This window comes from Neophocaena asiaeorientalis, unplaced genomic scaffold, assembly GCF_003031525.2.
Source record: "Neophocaena asiaeorientalis asiaeorientalis breed wild unplaced genomic scaffold, Neophocaena_asiaeorientalis_V1.1 scaffold192, whole genome shotgun sequence".
Taxonomy (NCBI): Eukaryota; Metazoa; Chordata; class Mammalia; order Artiodactyla; family Phocoenidae; genus Neophocaena; species Neophocaena asiaeorientalis.
Window position 1 is genome coordinate 5,184,653 of NW_020185326.1, and position 13,778 is coordinate 5,198,430.

Genomic DNA, 13,778 nt, shown 5'->3' on the forward strand with positions numbered 1-13,778 from the left:
GTGGTGTGATGAATTGGGCAATTGGGATTAACATGTATACACTGATGTGTATAAAACTGATGACTAATAAGAACTTGCTGTATAAAAAAATTAAATTAAATTAAAAAAATTTTTTAAAAATAAAGGACTACATACTGGGGAATTCCCTGGAGGTCCAGTGGTTCAGACTCTGTGCTTCCAGTGCAGGGGGCCCAGGTTCATTCCCTAGTCAGGGAACTAAGATCCCACAATCCTGCTGCACAGCCAAATAAATAAATTTTTAAAAATAATAAAATAATATAAAGTCAACCATATGAATAATTACATTAAGTTTAAATGATTGATATATCCTGATTAAAAGGTTAGAGATTGGTAGAATGGATATAAAAGCAAGATTTTCCTATATACTATCTACAAGAAACCTATTTCAAATACAAACACATAGGTTAAAAGTAAAAATATAGAAAAAGATATGCATGTAAATACATGACTATATTAATATCAGAACAAGTAATATTACCAAGGATAAAGAGGGACATTACAGGGATTTCCCTGGTGGCGCAGTGGTTAAGAATCCGCCTGCCATTGCAGGGGACATGGGTTTGATCCCTGATCTGGGAAGATCCCACATGCCACGGAGCAACTAAGCCCGTGCACCACGACTACTGAGCCTGTGCTCTAGAGCCCACCTGTGAAGCACAACTACTGAGCCCACGTGCCACAACTACTGAAGCCCACATGCCTAGAGCCCGCGCTCTGCAACAAAAGAAGCCACCACAATGAGAAGCATGTGCACTGCAACAAATAGTAGCCCCGCTCGCAGAAACTAGAGAAAGCCCGTGCGCAGCAATGAAGACCCAAAGCAGCCAAAAATAAATAAATAAAATATAAATAAATTTTTAAAAAAGAGTGACATTACATAATAATTAAGGAATTAATTAATCAGGAAGATATAACAATCTAAATGTGACTGCATCTAACAGAGTTTTAAAATACATGAATGAGAAAACAACAGAGTTATGACTGGAGACTTCAAAACTCTTTTCTCAGTAATTGGTAGATCCAGTAAACAAAAAAATCAGTAAGGATATAGAGGAGCTGAACAACACCATCAACCAAACTGGTCTAATTGATATTTACAGAACACTCCATCCCAACAGTAGCAAAATATACATTCTTTTCAAGAGCTCATGGGACATTGACCAAGATAGAATATATTCTGAGGCTGAAACCAATCCTCAACCAATTTAGAATAATTGAAATTATACAAAGTGTATTCTATGACCAGAACTAAACTAAATTGGGTATCAGTAACAGAAAGATATGTGAACAATCCCTGTGTATTTGCAAATGTAATAACATACTTCTAAGTAACCAAGGGTCAAAGAGGAAAACTCCTCCAAATAACCAGAAAACATTTAAATAAATGAAAACGCAGTATATAAAAAATTGCTGGATGCAGTTAAAGCAATATTTGGAGGGAAATTTACAGCATCATATGCTTATATTAGAAAAAAAGAAACATTCCAAATCAATGATCTAATCTGCTACCTTAAGAAAAAAAGAGAGCAAATTATACCAAAAGGAAGTAGAAGAAAGGAATTAATAAAGATGAGAGCAAAATCAGTACTGGAATGGTGAAACAGATAAGTAATTAAATAGAAAAAAAGTAAAGGAAAAAAATCATGAAACCAAAACTAGCTCTTGAAAACATCAATAAAATTGATAACTTCCAGGTAGATTAATCAAGGGGAAAAAAAGAGAAGACACAAATTACTAATAGTGCAATTGAAAAGGGGGCCATAAATTCAGATCCTATAGACATTAAAAAGAGAATATTATGAACAATTCATGCCAATAAATCTGGTAACTTGGATGAAATGGACGAATTCACTGAAAGACAATTTCTAAAGCTCACTCAAGAAGAAACAGATAACCTTAATATCCTTAAGAATATTAGAGAAATTAAATTTGTAGTTAGAAACCTTCACACAAGGAAAATTCAAACCCAGATGACTTTATTGGCAAATTCTACCAAACACTTCAGAAGGAATTAATACCACTTCTACACAAACTCTTCCAGAAAGTAGAGAGGAAGGGAACACTTCTGAACTCACTTTATGAGGCCAACATTATGCTGATACCAAAACCAAAGACATTATAAGAAAAGTACAGACCAATATCCCTCATGAACATAAGTGCAAAAAATCCTAACAAAATATTAGTAAATCAAATCCAACAATATGTAAGAGAAATAACACACTATGATTAACGATGGTTTACTCTAGGAATGCAAGGTTGGTTCAACACTCATAAGTCAATCAATGTAACTGACTATATCAACAGACTAAAGTTGAAAAACCACATGATATCAATAGGTGAAGAAAAGACATTTGACAAAGTTAAAAATCATTTATTTTAATAACTCTCAGAAAATAAGAATAGACGTGAACCTCCTTAACCTGATAAAGAGTATCTGTGAAAAACCCTCAGCTAACATCATATGTAATAGTGAAAGAATGAATGCTTTCTGCTTAAGAATGGGAACAGGGCAAGAATGGCCATTCTCTTCACTGCTATTCATTACCACACTAGAGGTCCTAGCTGGTGCAATCAGACTGATTTCAAAACTTACCATAACAGTATATTAGTCGAAATAGTGTGGCATTGACAAAAGGACAATCACATCAATGGAACAGAATATATAGTCCAGAAATAGACCCACACATAAATGGTCAACTGATTTTTGACAAAGATAGCAAGGAAATTCAATGGAGAAAGTTCAACAAACAGTGCTGGAACACTATTCATCCATACACAAAAAATGAATCTCATACCAGACACAAAAATTAAATTGAAATGAATCATTTAGGTCCTAAATGACAAAGTTAATACTGTAAAACTTCTAGAGAAAACAGGAATAAATCTTTGTGACCTTGGGATAGGCAAAGAACTTTTAGAGCCATGATGAACAAACCCGACAAATAGGATCTCATCAAAATTTAAAACTTCTGCTCTTCTAAAGGCTGTTAAGAAAATGAAAAGACAAGCCACAGACTAAGAGAAAATATTTTCATAGCATACCTGGTAAAGGACTGGTAACTAGAATATATAAACAATACTCACTAGTAGTTCATCCCCTTTTATTGATAAGTAGTATTCCACTGTATGGATATACCACAATTTGTTTATCCATTCAAATGTTGATAGACATGCGGGGTGCTTCCAGCTTTGGGGTATTAAAAATAAAGCTGCTTTCCACTATGGAAAACAGTATTGAGGTTCCTCAGAAAACTAAAAATAGAGTTACCATATGATCCAGAAATCCCACCCCTGGGCATATAACAAGACAAAACTATAATTCAAAAAGATACATGCACCCCTATGTTCATACCAGCACTATTCACAATAGTCAAGACATGGAAACAACCTAAATGTCCACTGACAGATGAATGGATAAAGAAGATGTGTTACATACAGAAAATGGACTACTACTCAGCCATAAAAAAGAATGAAATAATGCCATTTGCAGCAACATGGATGCAACTAGAGATGATCATACTAGGTGAAGTAAGTCAGAAAGAGAAACACAAATACCATACGATATCACTTACATGTGGAATCTAAAATACGGCTCAAATGAACCTATCTACCAAACAGAAAAAAACTCACAGACATAGAGAACAGACTTGTGGTTGACAAGGGGGAGGAAAGGAGAGAGAGGGATGGACTGGGAGTTTGTGGTTAGTAGATGCAAACTATTACATTTAGAATGGATAAACAACAAGGTCCTACTGTATAGCACAGGGAACCATATCCAGTCTCCTGGGATAAACCATAATGGAAAAGAATATTAAAAAAAGAATGTATATATGTGTATAACTGAGTCACTCTGCTGTCCAGTAGAAATTAGTACAACATTCTAAATCAACTATACTTCAATAAAAAATAAATGAAGCTGCTCTGCAAAGATATATATTTTTCTTTCTCGTGTAAATTCTGAGAATTGGACTATCTGAAGATTTAATACCCATAATAACTATGGAAGGAAAGTATTATTCTCATTCTGTAAATAAGAAAACCAAAGCTCAGAGATGTTAAATAACCAACATATCACAGGATGTATGGAAGCCAGGATTTTAGTCCTGGTCTGTTTGATGCCAAAGCCCCCATTCTTTCTATCATATTACCCTGACTGGTACTGAAAAAAATAAAAGACAAAACCCTGAAGAATTAACAACAGGAGACAAGACAATCAAGAAAGACAGTAAAGCAAACTGAAGAGAAGAAAAAAAACAGTCCTGTGAAATGAACAGTAGACTCAGCCTACTCAAAGGTATGGTATGGATCCCAAGTCAACGAGACAACTGGAGACAGGCACTCTAAAGACTAAAAATTCATGGCAGAGAAAGACAACAGCTATAGAGTCTGAGCACCTGCATTACTCCTGATGTCCATCTACATTTTGAGTATGCTGGTGAGAAGGAAAGAGAGGCTGGCTTTGGGACCTATATTTCAAGGTTGCCAGATGTTAAAACTGAAGTATGAACTTTGGCTCTTAAATAGTAAACTCCTGATTACAAGAGAAATGCTTTGATTTACAATGGTTCATGATTCAAAGATCATTGAACTTTTGGTATACAGTTATTTCAAGTAAGAAAAACCACAAAGCGAGCAGGCTGGCCAAGTTTTAATTTGCACGAGGAGAAACTAAAGGATCATTTGCTAACTTCCTAGTACCAAGCCTTCTCAACTTTCTCTCTTTGACCTCCACCTTTCCTACCTATCTATCTACTCTCTTCTTTCCTTCAAACCCAATCCCTCCCACCTACTCATCTAGAGCTCCTCTGAGTAAAACTGGCCTTTACCTCTTTGTATATCTGCATATCTAAGTGGGCCCTGACTATGAATTATATACACATTATTTGTAGGTATAAAGTCAGGTGGTCAGTGCCCATGTGGGAATATACCCTCTTGGGTGTGAGCAGTGTACCAGGATCAAACTAGACTATTTAGCATATCTGGCTCCTCCCTAGTCAGAACAACTTTAAATTCCCCTGCCACAGTTTCAGTATGAAGGACATACCCATCACCTTCTCTACTGCCTCCTCCTTCCCTTCTTTTTGGAAAGAGCATCTGTTCCATTGTTACCTTCCCACTGTGGTCTACTTTTCCCCAGCTACTTAGGGGGTAGACAAGCAACCACTAATTTATGGGGGAAAAAATCTCTAATAAATGCATTCTACTCAATAATGGAAATTCTATGATTAAAATATGACAGAACTCCAATATGATACTGGCTTGAAAAGACAGTTCTAACCCCATCTTAGAAGCTAACCAGAGGCTTGTTTTACAGGTCGCCCTGTATGAAAGACTCCTGGTCCCTCCATCCTAAGGAGAGCAATTTCAGGCCACTTTCTCGGAAATGTTCCCCTCTATCTTCCTTATTTCTGTTCTGAAACAGGTGTCATCAGGGATCTCCCAAACACAGCACTTAACACATTTTGGGGAGGGAGAAGGTCATACACCCACATACACAGCTTGTCTAATTGCCACAGAATACAGTAAAAGCTGTAAGGCCTTGCCCAGTGCTTACTTCCTTAATCCCACCCTCTTTGAATGTGTCTTCTTCTTTGGGGAACTAGACTCTGCCAAGATACAGTAGTCTTATGGCCTCTATCCTGATTATCCTATCCTCCTACCCCAAGACTATCAGGTAGGCTTCATGCAGATAAAAGGTATGTAGTTACAGTGAGCAACTGATGATAATGTTAAATAAATAAAAAAACAGTGCTAATCTGTGTGGCACACAAGTGCTCATCCTTATTTTTCACTTTTCTCACCCTCCCTAACCTCATGTTTGCCTATCTTCGTTTCTTGGCAACAGTTAGACTAATTTTTCTAAGTTAGACTTCCCAACCTGACCTGAGAGAGGCTCCTGCCACACACATAACCTCCTAGTTTCACTCTCTTAAATGCACATATTATCATAGTTAAAATCCACAGTTACGACCAAGGAAGTTTAATGTTTCTTTCAAGAGTAAAGCTACTGACAACTAGTAGATGATACCTTGATTCTGACTTTATTTGGGGGAGAGATGGGGGATTGCGGAAGGCTGTGCACACACCTCCTCTTCCTGCTTGTGTTCCCCAAGTTCAATACCACTATGCAAAAAGCACTTCTTTTCCTGGGACAAATCCCTTCTCCCCAGCCTTCTTATCTGTAAGATGAAGGGATTTGGTCTTAGTGGTTCTCCACCGCCGAATTCCCCCACCACTAAGTGACACATGAAGATGGACAGGCTCAGTTCACGGTTCCCCCACTCCTCACCACCTGCATGGTGATCACCCTAGTCCACGTCAACAACATTTGTTGCCTGGATTGAGGCAACTGCCTCTGTGCTGGTCTCTCTGCTTCCACTTCACAGATAATCTGTTCTTCACATCACAGCCAGAGTGATCCTTTTAAATCATAAATCCCATCACGTCATTCCTCTGCTCAAAACCCTCCAAGGGCTTCCTGTCTTACTCAGACTAAAGGCCAAAGTCTTCCGAGGGGCCAAAAGGGCCCTACACAATCTGCACCCAGCCCACTTCTCTGACCTCAACTCCTCCTCCCCTTTTCTCTCACTCACTCCACTCCACACTGCTTTTCTTTCTGCACTTGCCAGTCCCTCTGCCCCAGGGTAGACACAGCTCATTGCCTCACCTCCTTCAGGTATTTGCTCAAATGTCACCTTCTCAGTACAGCCTTCCCTGGTCACCCTATTCAAAACCAGAACAGTTATGCCGGCTGCCCAGTACTTCCTTTACCCTTCCCCTGCCTTATTTTACTCCGTAGCACTTATGCCATCCAATATCCTTTATTTTACTGTCTGTCTCCCTGACTTGCATGTAAGCTCCATGAAAGCAGGGATTTCGGTGGGTTTTGTTCACTGCTGAATCCCTAGTGCCCAGCCCACAACAAGAGCTCAATACATATTGAGTGAATGAATGAGAAATTCTCCATATAACTAACACCACTCCTTTTCTCTCCCACTCACTAAAATAATAGTGTAGTGCATGTGAGCAGCTAAAGGAATAATCTTAAATTTAAGTTATTAAAAATTATTTGCAAATTTTAATGATTGTTGTAAACTGACTGAGACAGCCAATTACGTCACCAAGCTGTGATTGAGATTCATCACACAGTTTATTTCTGGGCCTTTCCACTCTGAGCCAGAGTTCTCAATGAGCAGGCTCAGGTCTGGGCCATAGCATTACTGCAAAAAGTCCACACATCCCGATGTGTAAGCAAGCACTGCTTGAACACTGGTAAGTGTCTCATACTTACATGTATTCCTGTTTTTCAAACAGTGTGCAGATACTGTTGAGAGTCACAAACACGATATTGAATTTACAACAGCTTTTGGTAGTTATATATTTTATCAACCAACGGATATTAGAAGTACAACTACTCATGTGTGAAGTTTTACAAAGTTTTTTTAAAAATTAGAAAAAAGAACCTGATACTTGAGGAGACTGGGAAGCAACGGTTGACCACATGGCTACAATCTGAATTAAGCATCCCTCTCCCTCCCCTTTTTTAAGTATGCTATTTTCATGGAATACTATAATTCTCTATTTGTATACAACTTTTTGGAGGGAAGGGCAGTCCTCGGACTATAGGACTGAGGATCTCAAAGATGGTGAGAAACAGGTAAGTGCAGTAAAACCTGGAAGGGTAAATGTGGTTGTACATCTTGTTTAGATGTATGTCTTGTTCTCATGTTTGTCAATTTCTTCCAGCCCAGTTTGCAATTCCAACATTAGCAATATCACTTCAGGCACTGAACAAAAAAAATATTACAACTAAAGCTTAAAAAACTTATTCTTTTCTAATTTTGTTAATTCCTTGGTTATCATGGCATTTTTTGAGGTTTTCTGAAGATGGCAATTATACTCAAGAACTTTTGGAAACAGTATGCATATAAGAATACTTTCTTCTAACTATAAAAATCAAGTTTATTATCTTGGATGTCATCAACTAGAAGCACAAAAGGAAGCTTATCATGGGAATTTCAACTATTAGTGAAGTGCCTCAATGGCAACTCCTCCAAAGTGGCTTACAAAATTCTTTTTCTTTTTTTTAACATCTTTATTAATGGAGTGTAATTGCTTTACAGTGTTGTGTTAGTTTCGGCTGTATAACAAAGTGAATCAGCTATATGCATATGTATATCCCTATATCCTCTCCCTCCCCCCCTCCTTATCCCACCCCTCCAGGCGATCACAAAGCACGGAGCTGATATCCCTGTGCTATGCGGCTGCTTCCCACTAGCTATCTATCTTACATTTGGTAGTGTATATATGTCCATGCCACTCTCTCACTTCGTCCCAGCGTACCCTTCCCCCTCCCCATATCCTCAAGTCCATTCTCTAGTAGGTCTGTTCCTTTATTCCTGTCTTACCCCTAGGCTCTTCATGACATTTTTTTTTCTTAAATTCCATATATATGTGTTAGCATACGGTATTTGTCTCTCTCTTTCTGACTTACTTCACTCTGTATGACAGACTCTAGGTCTATCCACCTCATTACAAATGGCTCAATTTCGTTTCTTTTTATGGCTGATTAATATTCCATTGTATATATGTGTCACATCTTCTTTATCCATTCGTCTGTCGATGGACACTTAGGTTGCTTCCATGTCCTGGCTATTGTAAATAGTGCTGCAATGAACCTTGTGGTACATGACTCTTTTTGAATTACAGTTTTCTCAGGGTATATGCCCAGTAGTGGGATTGCTGGGTCATATGGTAATTCTATTTTTAGTTTTTTAAGGAACCTCCATACTGTTCTCCATAGTGGCTGTATCAATTTACATTCCCACCAACAGTGCAGAAGGGTTCCCTTTTCTCCACATTCTCTCCAGCATTTATTGTTTGTAGATCTTTTGATGATGTGTGGCTCCCAAATTTCTTAAGTTGCCATTTTGATCTTTCAACTTTCCTACTTATTTCTACTCTCTAAAAGCATTGTGATAAATACAATTTAGAGTTTAAGAGAATTCAAATTCGTACTTTTATTTTGAGAATGTTATGTAAGCCCTGGTGACCGTAAGTTACGTGAGGTTGGGAGAAATAAAGTTGGTCATCTCTTTAAATTCAGGTTAAAATTCTTAAGGGTTTCCCTAGATAATAAAGAGGAAGCTTGAGCTGAATAAGAATCCTCTGCTTGAGCAGAGTAAAGTGGAGGTGAGTCTGGGGAATTATTTAATCAGAGTATTTTAATCTCAAAAACTGACCAAGGTCAGCAAGCAAAGACCCCAGTCAAGGAGGAAGAAACTGGCCACGAGGATCACAACAGATTGCACTTGACTTTCATGTCCTTCCTCTCACTCTTTTTCTCCTCCTTTCCTTGCCTCTCTTTCTGAATGACAAGTGTCAAAAATAGAGTTATATGTGCTTACCACAATACTTGACATTCGGTAGTTACATTTTCCTAGAAACATGGTATGGATGGCAAACTACCTATGAATACCTGCATTACACGGCTAAGAGTGCAATAATACAGACAGTGGTGTACTGGAGAAATTTTTAGTACAGTATCAAATTTGAAATATTAGCGTTTTCCCAGGTTTTCTTACTTGCCTCATTAACATACTTGACCTGGCAAGCTTAGTAAGAAAGCTACCAGATCTGCTCCAAGATTTCGCACTTAACAAGTAGGCAAAAGCCTCTTAACTGCCATGTCCCACAATGTCCCTGGACATTGTAAAACAGCACAGGACAGGACAGTGGGCCCGACCTCAGAGTAGGGAGCCGAGAGAGAAGCGCGGAATGCTAGTAGGCACCTTCACACCATCTCCTCCAAACTGTTTAGTCTAAAAATGAGGAAAGGGCTTCCCTGGTGGCGCAGTGGTTGAGAGTCCACCTGCCGATGCAGGGGACACGGGTTCATGCCCCGGTCCGGGAAGATCCCACATGCCACGGAGCGGCTGGGCCCGTGAGCCATGGCCGCTGAGCCTGTGCGTCCGGAGCCTGTGCTCCGCAACGGGAGAGGCCAAAACAGTAAGAGGCCCACGTACCGCAAAAATAAATAAATAAATAAAAGTTTAAAAAAATTTTTTTTAAATGAGGAAACTGAGGTCCAGGGTAATTATTCCAGGCCTCACATATTTTTATGGCCAGACCCACAACAAGAACCCAGGTCTTCTGGCTCCCAAAAATCGGGCATCCTTTCAGACAGCTGCTCCAAATGTACAGAGTTGGCTTCTGAAAGTAAATCTGACGTGGGGAATACGGAGAACAACCCTGGGACATATTTAGTGATTAGCCCTTAAAGTGGCATGAAATGGGGATTGCTACATTCTGATTTAAGGGTGTGGCACCCAAATCCAAAATACTTGCCAACTGCTGCAAAAATTCAATCCTTTTATACTGTTCCTTTTCTATTTTGCTATACAATTAATCTTGAATATCCTGAAATACTAACAATGTGCAAGAAGTGGGGCAAGGAGTAGGGGAAAGTAATGACAACCTTTAGGAAAGCAAGGTTTAAACAATGTAAATAGCCTAAAATAATTCTCACTTTCAAAACTGTATTTGTAAATTCACAACTTTTCTCTCTAATACACCTAAAAATGGTCCCGGGAGAGTCTTATTCTGAAGAAGCAGGTTTTGGTGTCCTCTGGATACCTGCCTTTACCATTACCATCGTTTGCATGTGATCTGCTTCCTGTAGCTGCAGTTTCCTCAATCCTGCTGCCCAAAGACCTTTAGCCAAGCTGGTCTCACTCCCATATATGCTCTCTCCTCTCAGTTCCTCTTTTCTCAACTATTTCCAACTGTACTATTTGGCTCATTTTCCTCATTGCATATTTTTGTGTGTCATAAATTTGACTTGAAGAGTGGCACTAAACCCACAAATAAATCTGAAGAATCATTAGGGTAAAGTGAAATCACCAAGCAATCTCTTACCTTCTTTAGTCAGCTACTCAATTTTTAGTATTTCCTTAGGGCACATACTTCTGGTAAATGGCTGCCTTCTTCCATGAGGACACTATTTTAGCAACAAGCCAGGCCCTTAAAATTCAGAATGTCTGTGCTGAAAAGATTTTAGGCATCATCTAGTCTATCCCAAACCCCTTATTACAAATCAATAAACTGAGCCTAAGAGAGGGAAGGTTTTTGTCTAAGACTCTTCCAAGGTGATTTCTCATCTTGCAACAGTTTAACATGCTATCTTTTATTTCCAATTATAGTCTATTTATTACCTTAATTACTCCTTTACCAACTCTTTTTAAAAAGACAGTTGGGACTTCCCTGGTGGCGCAGTGGTTAAGAATCCGCCTGCCAATGCAGGGGACACGGGTTTGATCCCTGGTCCGGGAAGATCTCACAGGCTGCGGAGTAACTAAGCCCGTGTGCCACAACTGCTGAGCCTGTGGTCTAGAGCCTGTGAGCCACTACTGAGCCCAAGTGCCACAACTACTGAAGCCTGCATACCTAGAGCCCGTGCTCCACAACAAGAGAAGCCACTGCAATGAGAAGCCACTGCAATGAGAAGCCCGTGTAACACAACGAAGAGTAGCTCCCGCTCACCAAAATTAGAGAAAGCCCATGCACAGCCAAAAATAAAATTTATTAATTTTTTAAAATCCTGTTTAAAAAAAAAAAATAAAGATAGTAATTAATGCCCTCAGGTGGTGATATACTCCCTCAGGGTATCTTTAGAGAGCAGTTTTCTTTTTTTAATTATTGCAATTTCAACCTCCAAATTATACATGCATTACTAATTATGTAGTATGAATAATACAGGCTTTCCATAAATCTACATACTAGAGAAAGCTCTGAGATCCTAAGTGGCTTAGTTAGGAGTTTGGGTCTTAATCCCAGTCTGCTTCTCATTAGCTATGACCCTTTGAGCAAGTCACTTCAGGTCGCTTTTTTCATATGGAAGGTAAGGAGGATGGTCAAGATCCATGGTTCTCAACTTTCCCTGGAGTCCTTCAAGTGCTGAAACGGGGGTCCAAAGACCTAACGGAAATCATGGGTTTGCTTCCTCCTGACAAAGCTGCATAGCTAAAATATCGAGTTTGCTTTGGGGTCACACTGAGTATCTTGTGCCGATGAGAAGCTCTAACTGCCATATATCCTCACACACATTTTCAGCTCAAAATGACAAATTATCAATACTTTTAGCTTGTTTGAAAGACAACATTTTTAAAAAATTGGCCCAATGAGGAAATATTGAAAAGAATGAAGCTTTCAAAAGCATAAGGGTGGGAACAGAGGGAGGAGAAAGTCGGTTTTGCATAAAGAAAAACCAATTCACATAAATATGAAATTAGATTTCAATCCAGGCACCAAGGAACTTCTGTCCTTTCTGTATTTATGTGTTGACCCCGAAAGTGCCCAGAGGCAAAGTACTCACTCTACGTCAAATCTCAGTTCTTAGAAATAGCACTTGATCAAACACAGAGTAGGCACTTAGAGTTCTATTATAAAGTATTTTTCCTTTACGTTCATATTAGGTCTCCAACTAGATTATATTGCACAGAGAACTTCTGAGAGGTTCTTCAAGGAGTTTAAATCTCTTGGTACAAAATACAATAGTTCATTCAGCCATGTTCAGTCAGTTCACTTAAAAGGGCATTAGCAGAGATTACATTTCATTTCCAATCTACAGGGACTGAAATCCGAAGGAACCACCAACTGCTGCTTCAGAGTTCACTGCGTTGAACTAGCAAAGAGGGGGGCTGTGGGCCGGCAAAGGGCCCTGGACTGGGGCACAGGAGACGTGGGTTCTAAACCAGCTGGCCCCAGAGCAATTCCCTACCCCCGGCACGGTCCTGTGCATGTAACTGATGCTCCAGGAATATCAGTTGAATGGAACTGCAAAAATCTCCACCATGTGCCAATTTATATTATATAGAGCACTTAAAGATGTGTCCCTGCATCCAAGAAACTGAAACCCAATTATGTAAAATACGGCAAGTTTGGTGGAAGGAAGAGAGTTAACACTTCTTGACTATATTATGAGCCAAAGGAATTACAGTAGTTATCTCACAAAAGCCTTGCAGAGTAAGTTAAATATTTCCAATTGATAAAGAGAAAACCAGGCTCAACGAAAGTATGTAATTTGTTCAAGATCACACAATTAGCAAGTGGAGAAGCCCAGATTCCAACCCAAATCTGCAAAGCCCACGCTATTTGCAGCATGCAACACCTATACATCAAAGCGGCCGGGACTTGGGTCTAAGTTCCACCTCTGGCTTTAAGTTGTATATCACTAGGCAGGGCACTTTTCTGCAGTTTTTCCACCTGCACGAAAGGGGCGGGGGTGGGGTGGGTGGAGGATAGGGATGGAGGGATGACACAGCACAGTGATGTTTTTGTTTTGTAGAGTGGCTTTCATAATCCTTTCGGGCCAAGACTTTTTCTAATATAGCTATTTCCCTTTCCGGTTCTTTGTAATTGTTTGGGACTGAGTGGTGCCCTTGGTTATGTATGGAAATGTATTGTACCTACTCACTCAAGGGGATCGGAGCAGAACAGTTGTGCCGGCTCCAAGTCCCCTCCCATTAAATTGAGGCTGAGAACCTGACACTATTGGGGAACACGGTGAAAGTTAAGATAACTCACTCATGGATTCATATTTCCCTCCTAACTTGGAGCGCTGTACCCACCCGGGGCTCAGGTGCTCACGGTTTGAGAGAAACGGATAGTATTTGTGTCCTGCACTGCTCCAGCGGCCCGCAGGGGCGGGTCTATAAAGAGAGGAACTTAAAAGCTCACGGTGTGGGAGTTCAAACTCC

The 13,778-nt window shown here is 39.5% G+C and overlaps 1 protein-coding gene across 1 annotated transcript in view; it reads right to left on the reverse strand.

Annotated features, from left to right (window-relative positions):
- Positions 1-13,778, reverse strand: part of TDRD7 (tudor domain containing 7) — an 89,550-nt gene that overhangs the window by 75,170 nt on the left and 602 nt on the right. The gene's annotated exons all lie outside the window — the stretch shown is intronic.